At 39.9% G+C, this 23,528-nt stretch overlaps 1 protein-coding gene across 4 annotated transcripts in view; it reads right to left on the bottom strand.

The window, feature by feature from the left end:
- Positions 1–2,239, bottom strand: part of OCLN (occludin) — a 45,769-nt gene extending 43,530 nt beyond the window's left edge. The window contains exon 1 of one of the 4 annotated variants that reach the window (XM_010949329.3): positions 1,934–2,239. The gene's annotated coding sequence lies outside the window, so the exon portion shown is untranslated. Of the gene's footprint in view, positions 1–694; positions 1,722–1,746; positions 1,892–1,933 lie in introns of those variants that run through there. The other 3 variants (XM_010949326.3, XM_010949328.3, XM_045512388.2) reach the window with 3 other exon arrangements.
- Between the last annotated feature and the right edge of the window lie 21,289 nt (positions 2,240–23,528).

The following is a 23,528-nucleotide window of genomic DNA, read 5'->3' as shown; positions in this document are numbered from 1 at the left end:
GACTAGTCAAATGTAGAGAATTCCAGAAAATCTCCCCCAAGCTGGTTTTTGTGCTGAAATATCAAGGACCTGCTTTTCTAATATACCTTCCCTGATTAACTAGTTTTCAAGCCAGCCCATTTGTAACATGTTTCCCCTACCTTGTGTTTCTTCACTTTTAAAATGGAGTTCTGCAACACAACATTGTAAACTGACTATACTTCAACTTTAAATGGATCTCTAATGAGATCTAGCTTTTGGAGGTGCTGACGTGATTAAATGATATATAGTACAAAAGGCTTCTAGCACGGTGCCTTACACGTAGGAAGCAATGCTCATCATCTCCCTGAATTGCCTGGGAAGTTGTGGAAACCTCGCTCTCTTCCTCTCCATCGCCCAGCAAAGGAAGCTCCTAATAAGTAAGTAAACGCAAAACTACAAAAACCAGAAGTGTTGCTTTGTCTGAGGAGATATTACTGTGACGTCACCATTTAAAATGCCTATTTAAAAACACCTGGAAGAGAAAGTAAAGAGTCAACATGTATAGTGCAAAAGAAACACTGTTACACTTGGGAATGCACAGTTTGAGAAATCTGTCTCTGTCTAGAAAGAACTAGTTTCAATCACAAAAAGCACACATGCCTTAATAGGAAGGGTTTCTCTTTTCCAAGGATTTCAATAATACACCTGTTGTGCTTGAGGGCCACACACTAACCTGGAAGGCTGCCTCCTCCCAGCCCTTGGTCATTTCCCAGGTGGGCAGGTTGCCCGGCCAGCCCCAAGGCCAACCAAGGATGCCGTGGCTTCTCCTCCGGCTCAGCCGCTTCACCTGGGACACGAGGGGCTCGGAGCTGTTCCCGCAGCCCTAAGGTGCTAAGACCATTTTGGCCCCTTATCCCACCTGGCCCCGCACACTTCCTCCCACGCAGGCAACAGGTACGCTGCGCGCTGGGCCAGCCCTTCCGCGGGTCGCAATTGCCGGCGGCTCCGCCCGTAGCCGGTCCCGGCGGCCGTGAGGACCCCGCGGCGCCAAGAGCACCCCAGGTAGTGCGCGCTAGCGCTGGCCGAGCAGGGACGGCCCCGAGGCAGTTCCGCCCACCTGGCGGCGACCTTTCGGTCACGGGTGAGAATCCGAAGCGTGAGCAGCTTCCTCGAAGTAGTTTCACTAGAAATGAAATCCCCGCCCCCCAGCTTAAATCAAAGCGGGCTCATACAACCCCCACCAACGGGATTTAAACCAGCCTATCGGCCCTCCCAGGAATACTGCAGGGTGTAAACCCGACCACTCCCTCTCTCCCTGGGATACGCAAAGTGGAAGGGCAGAGATAAGGTCTCCCCCGGGTCCGAGCCGCCCCGCCCCAGCCAGCACGCGGCCCCCTTCGCTCCAGCCCTCAAGCTCGGGGGCCCTCTCCTCCAGGACCCCTAGAACTGCATCTGGGAGAGGTGGGCACAGGATTCTCGCTGTTCACCAACCTCCCACAGGCCCCCATAAAAGCAAAAAGTTGTCTGCCCCGCCTGGACCCTGGTGGCTTTAAGCATTTCCGCTGAAGGACTTGATGGGCAGCGGCAAGCCGCCCCTCGCCAGGAGAAGCAGCCTCCAAGTTCGCCCCGCATGGCTTGTCTCCGCGGCCCCGTGCCTCTCCGGTTCCCACGAGCCCGGTCCAAGAGGCGAAACCGCCACCGAAACCAGCGCCGAGCGTCCTCTCCCCGCGCCAGCACTCCAGACAGAGGCGTCGCGGTCCCCCCGGCGCCGCGCCCAACTCTCACCTCTTCAGGGCAGCCAGGCCCGACACTCCAAGGACCGCGAGAGCCAAGGAGCGCGCTCACCCGGAGGGCGCACCTGGTGTCGTGCAGACCTCCTGCAGGCAGCCCGGGACTGAGCTAGGGACCCACCCCTCCTCCTCCCCCTTTGCCCCCGCCGCCACCCAGCCATTCTGCCCCCGGGCATGCGCACCAACGCCAGGCCTGGGTGCTGGAGGTCCTCTCCCCCGCGGCGCGGAGCCCCACCTGCTTCGCCCTGCGCGGGCTCCTTGCCGTCCGGTCTAGTTCTCCTGGGAGTCCGGCCGCCTCCAGAGGAAGAAGAAAGGGGGAGGTGGACGCTGACAAAGAGGTGTGGTGTGGCAGCCTCCTCCCTCGGTGACCCATTCACCTGAAACTCCGATGGGAGGGGGAAGGGAGCGGTGGAGAAGCAGGCGGGAGGAACCCGCTGGTCTCCGCACCCCCTTGCAGCGCGCGGAATTAAAGGAACAGCGGCTCGTTTCAGCTCGAGGGGGCGGGGACCGGGCGCAGAGGGGTGGCGTAAGGTGGGGATTCAGGCTTCCGGAGGGTGTGGGGGGCGGGGGTGTCCTGGACCCCTGGGGACCGCTCGGAGCTTCGCGAGTTTCAGATAGAACAATGGAGTGTTTGACGAGTGAGGTCTGGAGGGGACTGTTTTCCTTCTGCAGACTGTCCAAGGGCGCTCAACACTTTGGCAAGAAAGGCACGTCCTCACACAAAATTTTCCTGCTCCAAAAACTTGGTTAAAGTTTTGTTGGAAAGAAGCATCCAGATGTGAGAGATTTTCAAAGTCATGCGTAAATTTAGAAACTGTTTCTGAGTCTCTGGATCCAGATAAAGACCATTCATTTTGCAGGGTGGTTCAATGAAGGTGAAACACTGTGTAGATACCAGTGTCGGTAAATTTGCCATCAAAATTAAATGCATACTACAATATACATTATTACCATTTCAAGGTCCTCTACCCTTCCTCCCTAAATCTAACTATGGTATGATTGAAGTCGTCTGGCTCTTGAGGGGATTTAAACTATTTTAATATTCTCTTTGGCTTTAAAAACAAACAAACCCCAGTTCTGTGTGCTGTGTTCTATTTCTTGATCTGGAGGCTGTTTCTTAAGGAGCGTACAATTAAGAACAGTAGTCTACACTTAACGATGTGTACACTTTTAAGTATGTATGTTGTATTTCGATATTTTTTCATTGTACTCCTGAGTGTGGTAATTCTGGTTATCGCTATTTAACTATTGCATTGAAGGCTAAAATTGAGGTTTCTTAAATCCTGCTTTACTTTTGTATTCCAGTCTGGAATGTCAGCATTGCTGATACATTTCTGTTCAATTCCACCCACACTTCACTCCTCTGATTAAGTGGTTAGAGATGTGACTCTCCTATGCATTACGATCTTTTAAGGCACAGTTCAATACTTAAGGAAGTAGAAGCATTATGTAAATATAAGGTATTTTAAATGATGACAGCCTGAAATCGGTAATTAATGTAATTGGTATTCCTTTCGTGGAAGTCATTGCTAGAATTACTTTAATATGACTATGTAGTTTTTGAATGATGCCGTTTAAATTGGTTTTGTTAACACTGGGGAAGTCAATTTAATCCTCTTAATGTTCCCTGTCAGATTACTGAAATCTCCAAACATTCCAGTCGGTTTATAATTAGACAAGGGAACATTTCCTAATACTCTCAGATTTATAAACACATATCTATTATTTAAAGTGTACTTGGACATCTGGAGAGGAGAACTTTAAGTTCTTTAAAACTGAAATATATTTCACATAACATAAAACTCACTCTTAATTTTGTTTTTTTTTTACACTTTTGTTGTGGTATGGTTCTTGCACAGTAAACTACACATACTTCAGATGTACACTTTGATGAATTTTGATAGATGTATACACCAAAGAAACCACTGCCACAATCATGATAGCTAACAAAATTCATCCTTAATTTAAAAATGTGTATACAATTCAGTGGGTTTTGGTATATTCACAAGGTTATATAACTATCACCACTATCTAATTCTAGAACAATTTCATCACCCAAAAAGAGACCCTATGTGCATAGCAGTCACTTCTTGATTCCTCTTGCTTCTAGACCCTGGCAATCATTAATCTACTTTCTATTTCTACTGATTTGCCCATTCTGGACATTTTATATGAATTGTTAATACAATATGTGGCTTTTTGTCTGGATTCTTTCCCTTAGGATAATGCTTTCAAGTTTCATTCATGTTGTACTACCCACTGGCACTCCATTCCTTTTTATGACTTAATAATATTCCATTGCATGGATGTACCACTTTTGTTTAAACCTTCATTGGAAGCACATATGTGTTGTCTTCACTTTTTGGCTGTTATGAATAATGCTGCTGTGACATTCATGTACAGGTTTTTGTGTGAATATATTTTTTAATTCTCTTAGGCAAATTAGTTAAGTTAAACTTTTTATCATTTCAAGAGACTAACTTATGCATATCATGTTACTTTTCTTATTTCCACTTTACACCTAAATCCAAAGACATGTTAGGATGGAAAGTTAGTGACCATATTTTATTTGCTTCCCTAATTCATTCATTCAACAACCATTAAGTAGTCAACAAAACACCCAAATCCCTGTCTTAGCAAAAATTACACTCTAGGTACTGCTGTATTCATGCATATGGAATAATAGGAATTTTTAACTTAAGCTTAAACTGGTAATAGTTTCAGATCATTTTAAACTGCAAAATGGCAGTTTCATTTGGTTCAGCTTTATACTAAGCTAAATTTCTGCTGGAGTGTTGTATATCATTTTTGTTCCATTCAGATTAATTTTCCAAACAATACTAACATTGAGAAATCTAGAAACTGTGTTCTTTTAACAACTACCTAATAGCATGCATATTAGATAGTAATTGAAAATGTTGAAAAAGAAGATCCAACCTTAAAACCTACACCCATCAGTAGCAAAACAATATTTTTTGGATAAAAGATGATGCCATGCTGAATGTAATCATGTTACATAATCATAACCTGTATCAAAATTTTAATTAGTCAAATATTCCTTCTTGGCAACTTTCAATAGTATTATCCACTATTATCCACTAATGAACATTATTTGATGAAAATCCTCACCAGTCAGAAACAAAGTAAATATTATTCTCAGAGGACCCATGGTTAGAAATTTGTTGACTTTACCTGCAGTCAAATGAGTAAGATTAAAAAAGCAATTCTTTTATTCCTTTTTATATGTAAAGGAGAAAGTTAAGAGCTCAGACTATGGTGTCAGAAATTTGGATTCAAAATCTCAGTGTTGCCACTTATTAGCTGGATGGGAAATTAAACTCGTAAGCTTCATTTTTCTCCACTGTAAATTTAGGATGCTATTACACAGCACTCTCTTCATAAGAGTGTTGGGACTCATGTGGACCATTCACCAAGTCAGACCACATGCTAGGCATAAAAACAAATCTAATACATTTAATAAGTCATTGCTGTATCCTGTCTGCCTGAGACACTCCCTGTAATGTCACACAGTTATTCTATAAATATTTGTTGAATGAAAGAATGAATATACTCCTGATTCCTGAATCTGACCCGCCTGTGGCATCGTGTCCATTGCTCACATAGCCTGCTGCACTGTGAAAACAGCACATTCCTTAATAGCATATCAAGGCTTACATCTCTAGTACTAGCACTTAGAAGAGAAAAGACGAGGGATTAGAATGTTTCTACTCAGTCTCACCTGCTTAGTGGATGAATTCAATGACCAGTATCTGTGCAAGAGCAACTCAATTTGGAGTTGCTGAGGGCGTGGCCCAAAGGGTGTCTGGGTTCCCCTCCCAGGCATGAGGTGGGAGGCTCCCAGCCCACAGAGGACAGTTTCCTAGGACAGATTTATGGAGGAATTTATGGGGAAGTCACCAAGAAGGCAATTTCTGAGAGGATGATGACATTTGATGAGTAAAGCTCTATCTCCTCAATTCCTGTGTATTAGGCAAGAGCCTCCCGGAAGAATCTAAGATTAAACAGAGTCAGCATCTGAACTGGAACTTTAACAGTAGAATAATAATAGTAATCACCATCATTTACTCAGGGTATCCATGTGCCAGGCACTATACTGTGTGCTTTATGGACTTTTTCCTTTATAGTAGTTTTGTGATGTACTGTTATTTTCCCTGTTTGTGAAAACCTAAAGCTCAGAAAGTTTTGAAAATTACTCAAGATATCTACTAAGCTGTAGAGTCAGGATTCAAACACAGATTATTTAATTCCAGCACTAATTTTTTTTAACAGTTTTACTATGCTTTAGGGCTGCTTTTTGTCTTTAAAAAAAAAAAAAAACAACACTCCACACTTTTAAAAACTACCAATAGGAAGATTTCAGAATGCAGCTATAGAAAAAAAACCCACAAAAAACTGAGTACAACAGAGTGTTAAGGTTGAAAATGAACCAATCAGAGCTACTCCCAACAGGATGAATCATTCAAACATAAATTTGAATAAAGAAGCTCCTCCCCAGTACAGTATGATTCTATAGATATAATTTCAAAAACAGGCAAAACTGAAGTACATCATTTGGAGATTCATAAATACAGAGAAAAGCAAAAGAATTGTTATCATAAAAGTCAAGAGAGTGGTTCCGCAGGAGAAAGGAGAGGGTAAGGATGGGAAGACACGGTGCCGGCAATATCTGTTTCTTTGCCTGTGTGCAGTTACACAGCTCTGAGCCTTACAACAATTTATTTAACTATATACATATACTTGGTGCACTTTTTGGTAGGAATTTTATATTCTATAATTTAAAAAATGTATTTAAAAGAATAGAGTTTAGAGACATTGTTAAAAGGTGGTTGGATACCCACGTGCAGGTGTTCTGTTTTGTGAGTAACATTCCTCAAATACCAGCAGAAGATCACTTTGTAGGATCGGAGGAAATTGAGATTATCATCTGAAGAGGGGGAGGGAAGGTTTCGATCTGGACAGAATATTTCTATAATTATATGGATGATGCAGAGAGAGATTTGGAACTGATTTTTTGTTTTTTTAATTGCATCAGTCATCCATTGCAGTGGAAAATTGGCCTTACAGGCTTTTCAGAAACCAGTCGTCCTGAAAATTTTAAGGTCAAAAAAGGAAAGAGGAAAAAGTAAACGTTAACCAAATACTGCGAATACTGTGTTCTTGTATCTAATTTTAATTTCTCGGGGCTCTTTACCTCTTGTGTCCACAAATGTTAAAAAGTACTAATAGTAAGCTTGTAGCTTAGCATAAGGACTCCTAACCCTAGAAATACCACTTGGATTGGTTTGGTATGAAACTGATATACTCTAAGCAGACTACCTACTTCCTGTGACATTCTGTGGGTTATAAGACACGGTTTCTTATCCACTACAGGGGCGTCCACATGCCAGCTTTTCTGATGTTATTTGGAATTTCTTCAGGAGAAATTTTAGGATCCTGTAAAGAGGAACTCACTACAGCTCCTGAAAGGTTGATACTTCACACATAGGGTGTGGTCTACATGATGCATTTGTCAATTGTATACCTAAAGAAATATTTACTCAGTCAAAAAATATTTATTTAATATCTTCTATGTACTGGATCCTGTTCTACGCCCTAGAAATACAGCAGACTCAAGACAGAGAGGGTCCCCACGGAGGTTCATGCTCTACGTGGGAGAAAACATGCAACGGTGATGACTCAACTGAAAATGAACAAGATAATGTCAGATAGTAATGAGTGATTTGAGGAAACAAAACAGGCTAAGGGGCTGGGAGAGACAGCGGGGAGGAGCTGCCTCAGGTAGAGTGATCACGGGTCGCTGATCTGAAGGGCTGACATTTGAGCTGAGACTTTAATGATGAGAAGGAACCAGCCATGCAAAGATCTTGGCCAAGAACATCCTAGGGCAAAATCTAGGACCACTTTGGTGATTCAAAGTACAGGAGGCCAGAAGAAGGGGAAAGGGTGGGAGGTGCAATCTGAGGAAGGCAGAGGTCAGATCTTGGCTGCCATGCCATCTGAGTGTGCGTTTTCTCTAACCGTAATGGGAAGACTGGGGGAGATTTTAGGCATTTCATAGTGATGAATTTATGTTTTGAATTTTGTGGGATTTTAAGTGTCAACCTCAGCAGTTTCCTGTTTTTTAAAAATTTTTTGTAACACTTGAGTATTTCTTTTTAAAGTTTGTATCTTCTAAATAGAAAGGATTAAACCTGAGAGAGCCAGGGTGATCTGAAACCCAACTGATAGGATCTCTGAGAAATGTAAACCACTCCTCTTCATCTTCCTACATGAATCTTAATTAGAACGGTTGGCCTCCGTGCCTGAGAGGTACCAGATGCAGAGGGATGAGAAAACTAGAGGGTAAGAGAAGGGCTACCATAATCACATAATTATTTATTTTTCAGACTTTTTCCATATTTTCTAAAATTTCTCATTGAACAAGCAGGAATTACTTTTGACAATTAGGAAAAAGATACTTCATTTTTTCCTAACTTACTATGTTGGAAAATTTAAACCTATAGAAAAGTTGAGAAAATAGCACAATGAATTATATTCTTCACTTAAATTCGCCAGTTGTTAACACTGTCCATGTTTGCTTGCTCTCTCTCTCATACACATATGAAATGTATATATAGTATACATTTTTTGCTCAACCATTTATACTCGAACATTTATACTTTTATTTGCTTCAAAAGTAATTTACAGATAAGATGACACTTCACCCTGATGTAGTTCAGCATGTATCTCCTAAGAACCAAGACATTCTCCTGTACAACCACTGTCAGTTTGTGCTGCTTTAACAGAATACCATAGAGTAGGTGGTTTGTCAACAATAGAAATGTAGTTCTCACAGATCTGAAGGATAGAAATCTGAGATCAGGGTGCCAGCGTGGTCAGGTTCTGGTGAGAATCCTCTTCAGACTTGCAGATGGCAGTTTTCTCCTCATATGAAGAGGGCAAGTAAGCTCTCTGGGGTCTGTCTTACAAGGTCTTACAAGGGTGCTATTCCTGCTCATAAGGGCTCCACCCTCATGACCTTATCACCTCCTCAAAGGCTCCACCTCCTAATACTATCACACTGGGGGTTAGAATTTTAACGTATGAATTGGGGTGAGGGGTGACACAAACATTCAGTCCATAACATACTCTCCCAAAATGAACATTAATACATAATCTTATCTAATACATAGAACATATTTTTTTCTAATACTATCAAATATTAGTATCAACACTATCTAGTACTATGAAGGGAAAAAAAAAGAATTTTTAAGTGTGAGAAAAAGAAGGTAGAAAACATCCCAATTCATTAAAATATTGACCTTACATGAAAAAAAAAATTTTTTGGTGATGCAGTTTCTGTTTTGCCTTTAAGGAGTCAACCCATCCCCTTATCTGCATAATATATGTGTTGCTTGTTTATTTACTAAGGAGGGTAGGTCATGTTAGGCATAATATTGTACAGCACTCTTCCCTCACGTAGTCTAGGAGATGAGGTGTACACTTAAACAAATAAGAAATTATAAAAAGACAGATAACGCTGGATGAGTGGTAGAGATAAGAATACTTTCTTTTCTCAGCGGAACTGCTCACCTGGCTGCCCATATGCTCCTCCCACCCCTGTCTCTGTGACTTGCCCTTTGCTCATACTAACTCCTCTACCTGGAATGTTCCTGGTCCACCTTTGTGTCTGCAGGTGCAAAATATTGCCAGTACTTCAAGACAGAGCTACCACCTCCTCTTTAAAAAACAAGAACAACAAAACCTACTTTAACTTCCCTTCTTAATTAATGGCTTCTCCCAATTCTGCACATATTCCAAATACAATGTGTCTCAATCTATTGCCAATCCAGTGTTAAATCACTGTCTAAGTTGGATTATGTAAGTGTGGGGGTCCTTCTCTTAGACTGTACACTCTATGAGGGTGAGCTCTCCCTGTGATTTACCTGGACTCCCTGGGGCCCCTCCTTCTGGTACTTTGTACTTCTGTTACTTTAACTGAGTCAATGAACAACAATCAATGCTTCAATGAACTATCCCTAAGTATACTGGAGTTAAATTGTGCTGGTAATAATCTTAATGAGAAACTCCTCTTGCCCTCTGTGCTGATTTTTCTCAAACATGTTTCTTACAGTAGTAGGTTAATAAGGAAGTTTCCTTTACTCCCTTCCTCTAGACAGAGGGAAAAAAATAACAGGAAACCAACCCACAGCAAACAATGAAGATGAATATCAAATATTTGTTCCTTTCTGTACAAGAAGAGCTGTACACGACATTAGGTCATCATAGCAGCACTTGAAAGAATCAAAGTTGCTTTGAGCTTTAAGAATTTCCAGTATAGCAACTTAGCTATTTTGAACTCAATGAAGTAAAGTTAACATGTAGCCTTTTAATATAAATACATAGATATTATTCCAAATACCGCAATCATCATCTGGAAGCTGTACTTGTTATCAAACCTGTGATCCAGAAACCTGGTCTGATGCTATAGGCAGGTAACTTCCTTCCTTCCTGTGCTCCTTTACACTCTCTACATGGTTGAAAGAAAGAAAGAAAGAAAGAAAGAAAGAAAGAAAGAAAGAAAGAAAGAAAGGGAACATGCTATTTGTTAAGTAACTTCTTTGTGTCACTAAAACATCACATGTTAAAGATTACCTACATTTTATAGATAAGAAAACTGAGTTTCAAAGATGATAAAAACTTGCTTCAAATTACACAGCTAGAAAAGGATAAAGCTGGGATTTTAAAACATATGTCTCTCTGACCCCAGAGGAGGCAGAGCCAAGAGAACTAAGGAAAACCAGGGATTGGAGCCCACCCTGGACTCCCAGTTACCTGAGATAATACATTGCTTTATTATTTAAGCTACTTTAAAACTTAGGGTTTTTTTTTCTGCATTGTGCTAAAATCATCCTAATATAAAAAGTATAGTCATTTAGTAAATGTCCACTGAATAATATTTCTTCAGTACCAGGAATAAGGCTAGTCACTTTATATACAACCCTCCAAGTGGGTATGATCATCACCACCATTTTATAGGTAAGGAAATTAAGCCTCAGCTGGTTAAGTGATTTGCTTAAAGCCACAGAACTTTGGAATCAAACTAGAATCTTTTGATACAATGGCTCCCTTACCTCCCATAAAATGAAAGGATGAAGGTCCTCATTTTTGCTTAAGGGAGAACTCACTCACAGAACACTCACAGTTATACAATCATTACTTGATAAGATTAATTTAATCTGCCTCTTTTATTAAACAGACATTGCCATAAACCTTCACTGACAAAAACCAAAACATCCGTGTCCAAAATGGCGAAACCAATCATGGCGATTCAGCTGAGAGAGATTAGGTCATGCCGAGGTAACCGAAACCTCAGAAATGTTTGGTGTCTTTAGAACAACAAAGGTTTGTTTTTGCTCATGCTTCATTTCTAAAGAGAGTTGGCCAGGGGCTCTCCTTCACAACTTTCTTACCCTGGGACCCAGGGTGTCAGAGAAACCACCATTTCTCATATTACCAGACATAGTAAAGGAAAAGAAAGTTCTGGAGGGTCTCACACTGGCAATTAAATGCTCTGACTCAGAAGTGATGCAAGTCACTTCCATTAATAACATACTGCCAGAACTAGACATATGGCTTCACCCAGCCACAGTTTTCCATGTGCCTAGAAGGGGAAGAAAACTGGGTATCTTTTCTGTGACCACATGTTAGTTATACAGATAGTGGAGTATGCCTGTATTAATGTATGTTCTTAAAATATATAATAATGTAAAATTTATACCTTACAAATTTCACAGAGCACTTCAGAACACTTTACAAGGGGGAAGGTATAGCTCAATGGTAGACTGCATGCCTGGCATGCATGAATGAGGTCCTGGATTCAATCCCCAGTGCCTCCATTAAAAAAATAAATAAACAAATAAACCTAATTACCCCCCCCAAAACAAACAAAAACACTTTACAAAGGTACTTCTACAAACATGACCATATTTTACCTTCATCAGAACCCTGTGAAGCAGGCATAGTAGACAGATGTTAATAGCACCCTATTTTATAGGAGACTGAGGCTCATGGAGGTTACCTAGCTTGCCCAAGGGTACAAGTAACAGAGCTGGGATTCAAACCTAGCTTGACTCTACATTTTAGAATACTTCCACTACACTACACTACTTTTAAGAACCATCTTAATGACTGAGTGTTAGCACATTAAAGTATTGTCAAACACACAGGCAAATATTAGCCTCAGAAACAAAACAATATGTGAGATTTCCCTTGGCAGATTCCACAACTCAATGAATTAGTAGTCCAAACAGCGATGACATATACCTGTAATTAGTCTGAAAGATAAAGGTAGCCTACTAGTCACCTGCCACCATCACAGCCTTCTAGGGACAAAACCTTAGCAAGCCTTCTGAGAAGTAGTAAAAGCATGACCAAAAGCCACTCTCCTCTTTCCTTCCCCTTTGACATCATTCCCGGCAGCAAGAGAGAAGAAAAGAAGGCTACCCAAGGCAAGTGGACTGGAAGCCAGGAGACCCAGTTATGAACTCAGCTCTATCAGAAATCAGCTGTGTAACGTGAGGCAAGTCATTTAATTTGTTGCTACCACTGACAATAAAATGATGTCTGTGGAAATGCTTTGGAAGTATAAAGTGCCATCATGAGTTATTCATTCAATATTTAAAGCTAAGCTGCTTCTGTGTGCTTGGTCTTAGGGAGAATACAAGATAGTTAAGGCATGTTCTGTGCTATGGGCATCTGTTGCTCTTGCATGTCTAGCTGCTGTTAAGAGCACACAGCTCTTCCTTTGAATACTTGTCCCTTCCCTGACTTCATGAGGTCTGACGGGGGGAGGGGGGTGGTTATCAGTCACAATGCCCCCACGGCAGTGGGTACGAGATCCAGGCTGGATGATTAGATGTAATGACCAGTCCAGCAATGGACACATGACTCAAATCAAGTCCTGCCAGAGGCCTCTCAGACATGTGACAGAGGGCTGCTGGGAGGGAGTCTCCTCCCGTGTTCCCTAGATATAACCATGCTGCATGCTGGAGCTGAGCCATCTTTCTAGTTACCCAGAGGAAGTGCAAATATGAGAACATGAGACTTCGATGCTGTGAGAAGTGGAGGAGAGATGGGCTGAGAGGAAGTCCTGAGGCCAAGGCAATCCCCGGACTTTTCATTTCTCTAAGTCACTAGATTTCCTCTTATGCATAAATTGGTTTGGGTTCAGTTTCTTTCACTTGCAACCACAGGAGTTCTGACTAACACAGTCTCAGTCCTCAAATAATTCAGACCATATCATCACGTACTTAATAAAGAATAGAGACCATCTAAAAAAATCTCAGCTGATTCTGTAACATGCCAGCTGAGTTTAAGCGCCTTGGAATGCCTTCAGCACTCTGGAATCTCACAGCTGGAAGGCAGGTTTCCAGTGAACTGTCCTACTTCTCTCAACAGTGGTAAGGGTGGTAGCAACCTTTGTGTTATACCCAGGTCTGTTATTGCCACTTGAACTTGTTATTATATGTATGTGTATATATATATAATTTAATTAAATATTATACAAACTGATGAAATACAATGGATGCCCTCCCAAAAGAGAGATGTTCCTATGAAAAGCAAGTTAATTATTAAAAGACTCAATAAAGATGTTGCTTAAAATCATTTGTCGTCAAGTTAGACATGGTAGAGACAACTGTAAAAGATTGGAAGGAAAAAAGTACAAAACCCAGAAGGCTTCTATACTCAGATTGCTTCCCAGTTACCTTTATTTTCTCACTCCACTTTAAAGAAACTGAAACTAGAAATCATAGTTTATGAAAATGATGAGATAATATTTGAAAATGATGAGAAACTTGAAAATGGGAAAATGATGAAACTCCATATGCAAAGAAAATGTCTTAATTTTACATCAAACTACTGGCAAATGAATGCACATTATATAGTTCAAATTGAAAGGAATTGTTTAGAAATAGAGTCACAGACAGATAACAAACTTATGGTTATCAAAGGGGGAAAGAGGGAGGGGTAATTTAGGAGTTTGGGATTGACAGATACACACTGCTATATATAAAACAGATAAACAACAAGGACCTACTGTATAGCACAGGGAACTATATTCAATATCTTGTAATAACCTATAATGGAAAAGAATCTGAAAAAGAATATATGTATAACTGAATCACTTTGCTGAACACCTGAAACTAACATCGTAGAGCAACCATCCTTCAACTTCAAATTTTTTAAATTGAAAATAAAAATAAAAGGAACTGTTTAAGGTAACTATATGACACTTTTTGATCCTCTTCTTTAATCTACTTTTTGCAGTTGACACTCGTTACTAGTCCCAATGATGTCAGGTAAGAGAGCAACAGTCTGTTGACTCTGAAACTGTCCTACTTGAATAAGAGGTGGTACAAACTTACTTAGGGGTTGGAGTGTTCATTTCAATCATTATAAATCCATGTAAACTTCTGAAATTTTAAAAATTTTTTTTCAGACAACAAAATTTCAAGATTACTAATATACTAGGTGACAGAGTCCACTTAATACGAAACGTTATTATCTTTATGTTTCATATGTAAGTCATAATTTTGATGTTGTGGACATCTTTGTATTGCTGTGGTTGAGCAGAATGCCTGGCAACTAAGAGGTGAGTGCATTAGCATAAATCTAGCTAGGGTCTAAAAGAGGCATTCTAGAAATGAGTAAGAGCATGTAGAAAAGCCTGCCTCCCCAAAGCGACAGCCTCTCACACCTCCCCACCCTTATGCCACTGAGATGAGGTGCAAAGTAGATCATGGAGAGTCCTGTATATGCTGGAATTTCATGGTGTAGGCATGGAGGGGGAGCTTTTGAATGAAGTTACACAAGGGAAACTGTGTTAGGACAAAAGACCCCTAGTGACTGCGGAGAGAAGGAATGGAAGGACACTGAGGTTTGAGACTGATGATGGCTAATGTGTATGGTCTTTCCAAAACTTGGCACTTTCCTGACCTCCAAACCCCTCAAGGGGTCTGAGTTCTGAGTAACCTAGAATGTAACTTGCCGCACTCTCTTCTACCTGCATCTGAGCCATCTTTGGAACTCACCTCCAATTCAGTCAATCTCATCTTCTCAGAGCTTCTAAACACACCCTGTTTCGTAAACCCAGTTTAGGGCTCAATGCCAACCTAACTTATTTATCCAAACACTTTCTGGCCAAGCCAGCCTATTTTGATCTCTCCTCAACTCCCTCTCTCCAGAATTCCTGACTCTCTTGGGGTCTGTCAGTGCTGAGATGAGCTCTGTAAAAGGGCTTAAGAAAGAATAAAGGCTGTATAAATGTAAAAGTATAGTATCACTTGAATTGCTACCTAAACATAAACATATCCCCTCATCCTCAGGTTGGCGGAAAATTCCTAAAGGGCCAAAAATGCTTTTCAGGCTTCCCTGAAATGTTTACTACCACAGCGCACTTTGTAATTCTCAGCCACGCCTTCACATTCGTTTAAGCTTAGCTCAAGAGAGCTCGGCTTTTACTGAGAGAACCTAGGCCACTTTTATCTTTCTCCAAGGGTCTCTGAAGTCAACTCTCTCCCTTCTCCCCACATCACACACCCTTCTCAGGGTTAGCTTTTGTTCTCCAAGGGCACCTCCTTAGGGGCTGCTCACTAATCCAAAAAATTGAAAATCTTTTCCTAGGTTTCTACATACAAAAAAAAAAAAAAAAAAAGCAGGAATTCTTTTCTTCTTTTTATGGGCTAAATTTTTATATAACCCAGGACCATTAATAATTATCTATAGAAGTTATTAGGGGTAACTCATCTTTGCTATTCATAAACCAGAGTATTGACCCTTAACTCAAGTGTACACAGGAATTAATTCAGCATTGTACTGAGAAGTTGAGCTGCCAGCAACTTTGCAAAGATCGCACTATGCAAATACCCAGATAGCTGGAATTCCTCGGTTTCCCAGCTAGAAAGCTTTGTCAAGGGTGTGTTATCAATGTTGACTCAGGTTGGTCTTTAGGTATTAGGCTGGCTTAGCCTTTCCTTTAAATGTCAATTATTGTTAGTTTAGGTGCACTAGTATCAATTTAGTGTTTGGCTTTGCTAATCATATGGTTTTTGTGATTCTTGTTTGCATCAGCAGGATTTGTGGACCGTAATTTTCGAGGAACTAGGCTTTAAGATACGTATGGGTTGATATTCTAATAGGAGTCTTTTATAGTCCTATCATGAAATCGGATATTTTTATAATTCCCTAGAAATTTCCTTGCACTGGCACTTCATTGCTTATGTGCTCATGAATCTGTGCTATTTATGTAGCTTATAACATGGAATCCAGGTTAAATGTAATGAAACAACTGGGTTATTTCAAAATTTATAAAGCATTGTTTCATAATATAAAATCCTATGGGTAAGCTCATATTCTTCCAGGTGTTGGTTTTTTTTTTTTTTGATGGCTTGAAATATTTATTAAAGTTGAAATTTATTTTCTCTTCTATCCCATGAGCACTCACCCAGCTGCCTGTAAACTGGGACGCTGCGTGACTGCTGCTGTCATAAATGCCCTTGAAATCTTCAGGGTACCAGCATGTCTGTCTTTGCTTAAAAATTCTTGTTCAACGCCTTGTAGCCAACCCATCTCTTCACACCTTTATAGAAAAGGTCTCCAAAATCTGCACCCCAACAAGCCATCCAAAGATTAAAAACGTATACCCAGTAGCAAAAAAAAGTTGGTTCGGACCCATCAAAGACTCAAGTCCACCCCTACAACTTCCAGTTAATTCTGCTTAGTGCCTGTTTGCCACGGATACAGTGTTAATTAAGCTTGCACTTTAGGATGTGGGAAGAAACAGTTTCCTGTAAACGTAGGTGCAATCTCCATGTTCTCTAAATCACCATTTTGTGTGCCTCAGAATAACGGTGGTAATAACTCTCATCACTATATTCTTCTGTTATCAAGTAAATACCAAGTGGTTTTATATTATATATCCAGCAATGTATCTATCTCAATTTGTTTATGAGGTAAAACATATTAATGATATCCCTAGTCTATATTGTGGTATCACATTGTGATATATTGACAAAACATTTGTTTTTTGTTTTTTGTTTTTTAATATATTGCTTTTTTAAACAAAAGTGCCAAGACCATTCAATGAGGAAAGGAGTCTTTTTAAAAAATGGTGCAGGGAAAACTAGATATCCATATGCAAGAAAATGAAGGTGGAATCTTTTCTTATACCACATAAAAAAAAATGGACTCAAGTGGATCAAAGACCCAAAATAAGAGCTAGAACAATAAAACACTTAGAAGAAACACAGAGGAAAGTTTTCACCACATTGGATTTGGCAATGATTTCTTGGATATGACATCAAAGGTGCAGGCAACAAAAGGAAAAATAGATAAGTTGGATTTCATCAAAATTAAAAACTTTTGTGCATTAAAGGACATTGTCAGTAGAGTGAAAAGGCAACCATGGAATGGGAGAAAATATTTGCAAATCATATATCTGATAAGAATTGATACCCAGAATATATAGAGAGAACTCCTAAAATTCAACAACAAAAAAACAAGCAACCCAATTTAAAAATGGTCAAAGGATCTGAATGGACATTTCTCCAAAGATGAGATATAAATGACAATTTAGCACCTGAAAAGATGGTCAATATCACTAATTGCTAGGTAAATGCAAATCAAATCTATTATGAGACACCTCCTTACACTTATTAGTATGGCTACAATCAAAAAATAGAAAATAAGCATTGGTGATGATGTGGAGAAATCGAACTACTGTGCAATGTTGGTGGGAATGTAAAACAATGCAGCCACTGTGGAAAATTTAAACATAGAATTACCATATGATCCAGCCTAGGGGAAGAAAAAGTTCATCTACACTCTTAGACTCTGTTTTGGGGGCCTGTGAACTGCAATGACAAATGACATTAACAGGAGAAAAGCATACAACTTTTATTTGGCGTTAATATTTTTATGTGGCATGTGGGGCTTCATGGAAAAGAAGTAAAAACCCCAAAGAAGTGATTAGATCTGGGGCTTATATACCATTTTAACAAAGGGCAAAAAATTGTAGAGAAATGACCAGGCAGAAAAAAGGTGGGGGGATTGGGCTTTCAGGGGTTGCAAATTGTGGGAAAATGACTAAGAAATATATGGGGGGAAATAACGGAAGACAAGAGTTATTTTAGTAAGGTTTGTTTGTGCAGACTCATTTTGGTGTCAATTCCCCATCTCCAGTACTGAAAATGTTCTCTCCTTTCTGGTACCAGGAGGATGTCTTTCTCCTAGAAGTGAGAATACTCCAAAGAATGTGTTCATTTTAAATTTTCATGGATACTGCTAAATTGCCCTCCACAGACGATGCACCAATTTACACTCCTACTGGTAATATATGTAAGTGATAGTTTCCTAAACTCTGCTCATCAGTGGGTTATCAAATCTTTGGCACTTTGATAGATGATAAAAGAAATGATATTTTGAAATGACTTTAGTTTGCACTAGTGAGATGAGCATCTTTTCAGATGTTTAAGAGCCATTTGTATTCCTTTCAGTGAACAGTCTTAATCCTGTGACATTTTGCTATTGGATTATTCATCCTTTTATTGATTTACAGGGACTCTTCGTATATTAATGAAATTGGCCCTTTGCACTATGAATAACAGATTTTTTTTTTGCTAGTTTGTCACTTGTCTTTTGCTTTTCTGTTTGGTTGCTTTGTAGGGGGGGACATAGGGCATTGCCATGAAGACATATGTTGAAGTACTGTACACTAAAATAAATTTCAGATGGATCAAGTAATTACTTACAAATAACAAAACCACAAGCATCTAGAAGAAATTATGGAAGAATGTTTTTCATCTCAGAGTAGGGAAGGACTTTCTAAGGATGACTTAAAAACCCCAAAAAGACTGATAAGTTTGACTACACAAAAATTAAAATACCTTCATGCGACTTAGGAAGTACTAACCCTCAGTGTCTCAGTATGTGACTTCATATGGAAATAGGGTCCTTGCAGATATAATTAGTTAAAATGAGGTCATACTGGAGTAGGGTTGGCTCTTAATCCAACATGGTTGGTGACCTTATAAGAGGTGACAAAGATGTGGGGAAACCGCCGTGCGACCAGGGAGGCAGAGATTGCAGCTGTAAGCTAAGTGCCACCAAGAATGGCCACAAACCACCACAAACCTAACAAGAGAGGGGAAGGAAAAGATTCTCCCCTCAGGTTTCAGAGGGAACATGGCCCTGCTTACAGGTGAATTTCAGACTTCTAGCCTCCAGAACCCTGAGACATAAATTTCAGTTGTTTGAAGCCACTCAGAGCGTGGTACATTGTTACCACAGGAGTCCCAAGAAAGGAATACACCCAGCTTCCCCTCTTCCCTATTCTCCTAAAAACTAGTCCGACCCACCTAAAGATTTTGGACAAAGGTATAAACCATGAGATTGTTACCCACTAAAAAGGAAAAGACTCCAGTCCTTGTCTTACCTGAAAGACAAGATTACAAACAGGAGATGGAGTGCATTGTGCAGCAAAAGATTTTAAAGGATTTATTTTGGAAAAGAAAAGTACACCTCCAAGAACGGGAGGCGGGCTCATCCAAGGGAGGAAAAACAGTGGTCTCTGTGTACTCCTTCTCTTATACTCTCGCGTAGAGGTGGGCTTTTGATTGATGGACGACTCTTGCCCCTGGAGGGCTTAGTCATATTTGTTTCCTTTGCACATGTCCTTACCTGTGGTATACACAGTAAAACCCATGGCGGGGGTTGCTAAACCACAATGTTAATTATATTACAATGAGTACTGGGTCCTTTCGGTCTCTACTGAGCTGTTGTAGCTGTCGGGTTCTAACCAGTTTCTTGGGGCATTCATTTAGAAGTAAAATCATTTTGGTTGGAGGCGGGTATAATGTCATCTTCCGGACCACTCTCGCTCTCCTCCACCTATCTGCCCGGTGCCCCCACTTTTCTAACTCCCTAACAAGATAAATTTGTAGAGGTTACAGAGACTTAGAAAGTTGCCCTCCCTGACTACCCAGAGTTATGTAGCCATCCAGCTACTCTTCGACATAATTCCTATCTGGTGTTTTCTTATTTACTATTTGTCCCTGTCATTAGACTATAAGCTGCATGACAGCAGGGACCTATTCTTTTCTACTCACCACTATATCCTGAGGACATGATGGTGGACAACCACTTTTTTGATGATGAATGATTAAAATTCTTAGAGAATTTCAGCTGATCGCTAAATCTATGACCTAGAGTGTGTTACATAATTGTCCCACCCAGATGAATTGTTTCCATCTATAAAAGGGGAGAAGTGTATGTGCTGAGAGTTAGGAGGGAAAAGTGACAAGTGCTACGGGCGCTGACTTGGTGGTTTGTTTGTTTTTTTTTGTTTTTTTTTTTTTTTTTTTTGGTTTCGCTTAACTGGGGAGGAATCAAGCAGACTGCAAGCTCCACTGGGTTTTCCATTAGAGTTTGGTTTACTGTTATATCCCCAGTAGCTAGCAGAGCCTGCCACATAGTAGATGGCCAGTAAATTTGTTGAGTAAATGAATGGAAGGCAAGAGTTTTGAGAGATGTTTCGGATGTAAAACCTGGTAACGAACTGGATGTTGGGGAAAGTAAAGGATGTGTACAGGTTTCTGAGAGGAAAACAAATGTTTTATTCACGTGAGTGGGGCTCTCTTGACCTGGTCTTCATACTTTAAAACCTTTTCACTAAGAGGATAATTCTAAAGTCTAGAATCAAGCTTCTAGAAGAAGAACAATAAATCCGACCCCAGTCCAGTTTTTTCACTTAAGGGAGCAATTAGCTTCTCTGAGACCAATGCAAGTTCCTCTTTCAGGATTCCTTTGCGATTAAGACTGAGTCATTTCCTGGTAAGGGGCATCTCAGAGTGGGCAAGGAAGAGAGAAGGCGAAGTCAGTTACTACAAGCCAGCTGAAAATAAAGCAAAGATTTCATGATGGAGTGTGGTGTCTGGGTTGGCAGGTCATGTCCTTAGAGGTTGAGAGACCCGAATCAGAGCCACAGATTCTTCTCCTTCCCCTCTCTGGGATTAAAAATCATAATGGATTAAAAGTAATAATGAACTTATCTAGGACTTCCAACTGATCTGGTCCTGCCCCCAAAGTTACCAAGAGTAGTGACGCCACATCCTACCCTCACCCTTGGGGACTGGTCTTAGCCATCCACGGCTTTTAAACTTGTGAGGAAAAGGAAGTAACACCCCTCCGGGTCTTTTGAACTGGTGGACCATCCCCTCCGATTTGCACCCCTTGCCAGCCCCTCAGAAAAGAAAAGGCAGGCTTTCAAAGCTGGCAAAAATAACAGTTTGGTTTTTTAAATGGATACAAAAACAAACATTTACAACCCCTTTTCCACTTCTCAGCCTCCTCCAGGTGAAGATTTAATAAGAAAAGATTTACCTTCTGTTCGTTCCCATTTTTCAACAAAAGAAATCCACACCACTTTTTTTCTCAATTGAATTATATACTTAAATTAAATGTATATTTTATATACACACAAATACATGATTTTTAAATATATGATATGATTTAGGTCTTCCTTTAAAGCTTTTTTTATATATTAATAAAACCCAGAAATTTAAAAGTTATTTATTTATTCATATTATTTAAAGGGCCTATTAATTGGTTTGGTAGTATTTTTAAATAGTTTTCCCCTGTCTTGTTTGGAATATATGTTGAATAATTATAATGAAATGACTAGATAAAAATAATGTTCTATAAATTAGATACAACCAATTTTTGTGATGCTATTTGAAAAGGTTAACTTTTGTTAGCATGGTGCTTCAATTATTTGTAATATTCATGTAATTAACTCAAAAAAACTTCAATCCTTTGTCTTCGGTCTAAAGGCTTAAACCAAACTACAAACAAGGCAAAGGTTACAGCATGAAAGTAAATATTTAGATTGACTCCTAAAATAACTCTCGTCAGCTGCCTGTTAAAATAACTTTATTCCCATAAAATGTTTCTAAAACCACTTCTAGGAGTGAAAAGCTATATAATTTGGTGGTTTGTTTTAATTTTAAAATCTTGGCCCCAAATATTTACTTCTGAACAACTACTTTCACAGTCTCTTATTCAATATATATATCTAAATGGCCATTCTATCAATATCTCTGAAATTGTTTCCCTATAATGCACTCTTAATTTCATTCCTATGTCTCATAATATGATCAGCAAGTATGTACTCCATTTTCTTCAGAATCTTTTGACCTAAAAGATACCGAATGATTCACTGGAGCACTTCTTCCTCCACTACAAGCCAGAAACACCTCAGAAAACTGTCCCCTCCATTTCCCACCCAGGCTGGAGTAGAAGGTGGCAGTAGGCTTGGGTACCATGGGACACAGAAAACACAGGTCTGAAAGGAGTTTTGGCTTTTGTTACTTGATGTTCTTTTTTTTTTTTTTGTGACCTTCCATCCTGAACTAATCTGGTCAGCCCAGACTAGCCAGCACTTCAGTAGTAATGTTTGACCAATTTTTGTGTTGCTAAGTACCATCCACCACTATTAAGCCCCCGTCAGATATTATTCTATGTATTTTTGCTTCTGAAGATAATCTAGTTGAGAATATTTTCTAAAGTCTATAGTTATAAGTCTTCTGATGAACAGATGATTTAGTACAGTTCAAAATTAAAATCTATAGTATGTAAAGAACCCTTACAACTCAACATCAAAAAACCCACCCAATTGGATATGAGGGTGATCTTGCTGCGACATCTGTCACCCCACTGATCGCCAGGGTTGATTCGGCTGATCTGGCTGGCTAGGTGGGTGTCCCCTTCCTCCCTCACCGCTCCATGTGCGTCCTTCCCGAAGCTGCACGCTCGGTCAAAGAGGACGACCATCCCTGATAGAGGAGGATCATTCTTCTCAGTCAAGGGTATATTGGTAGTTGCGCTCCCCTGCTAGAACCTCCAAACAAGTTCTCAAGGTCCAAAAAACCCACCCAATTAAAAAATGAGCAAAGGACTTGAAGAGATATTTCTCCACAGAAGATACACACATGAGCAACATGACCAATAAGCACATGAAAAGATGTTGAATATCCTAATCATTAGAGAAACAAATCAAAATCATAATGGGATAATACTTCACGTCCATTAGGATGATTATTCTAAGAGAGAAAAAACAACGAGAGATAGTGAGAAAGTGGAGAAATTGGAACCCTCATGTATTGCTGGTGGGAATGTAAAATAGTGTAGCCTCTGGGAAAAATAGTGAGGTGGTTCCTCAAGAAGTTAAATATAGAATCACCATATGATCCAACAATTTCACTCCTAGCTATACAACCCAAATGACTGAAAGTGGGGCTTCAAACAAACATCAGTATTCAAAGAGGCATTGTTCACCACAACCAAAAGGTAGAAACAATTCATGTCCATCAACAGACGAATGGATAAGCAAAATGTAATATATATACACAGTGGAATATTATTCAGCCGTAAAAAGGCATGAGGTTCTGATACTACAATATGGGTAAATCTTCAAGTATTATGCTAAGAGAACTATAAGCCAGACTCACAAGGACAAATATTGTATGATCCCATTTATATTAGGTATCTAAAACAGGCAAATTCATATATATAATACAGAAAGTAGAATAGAGGCTACCAGGACCTGGGGGAGAGGCAGGAATGAGGAGTTACAGTTTAATGGGTACAGAGTTTCTGCTTTGGATGATGAAAAAATTCTGTAAATGGATAGTTGTGGCAGTTACACAACATATGGCTGTA

Source organism: Camelus bactrianus, chromosome 3 (genome assembly GCF_048773025.1).
Source record: "Camelus bactrianus isolate YW-2024 breed Bactrian camel chromosome 3, ASM4877302v1, whole genome shotgun sequence".
NCBI classification, from domain to species: Eukaryota; Metazoa; Chordata; class Mammalia; order Artiodactyla; family Camelidae; genus Camelus; species Camelus bactrianus.
This window is presented reverse-complemented; position numbering and strand designations above follow the sequence as displayed.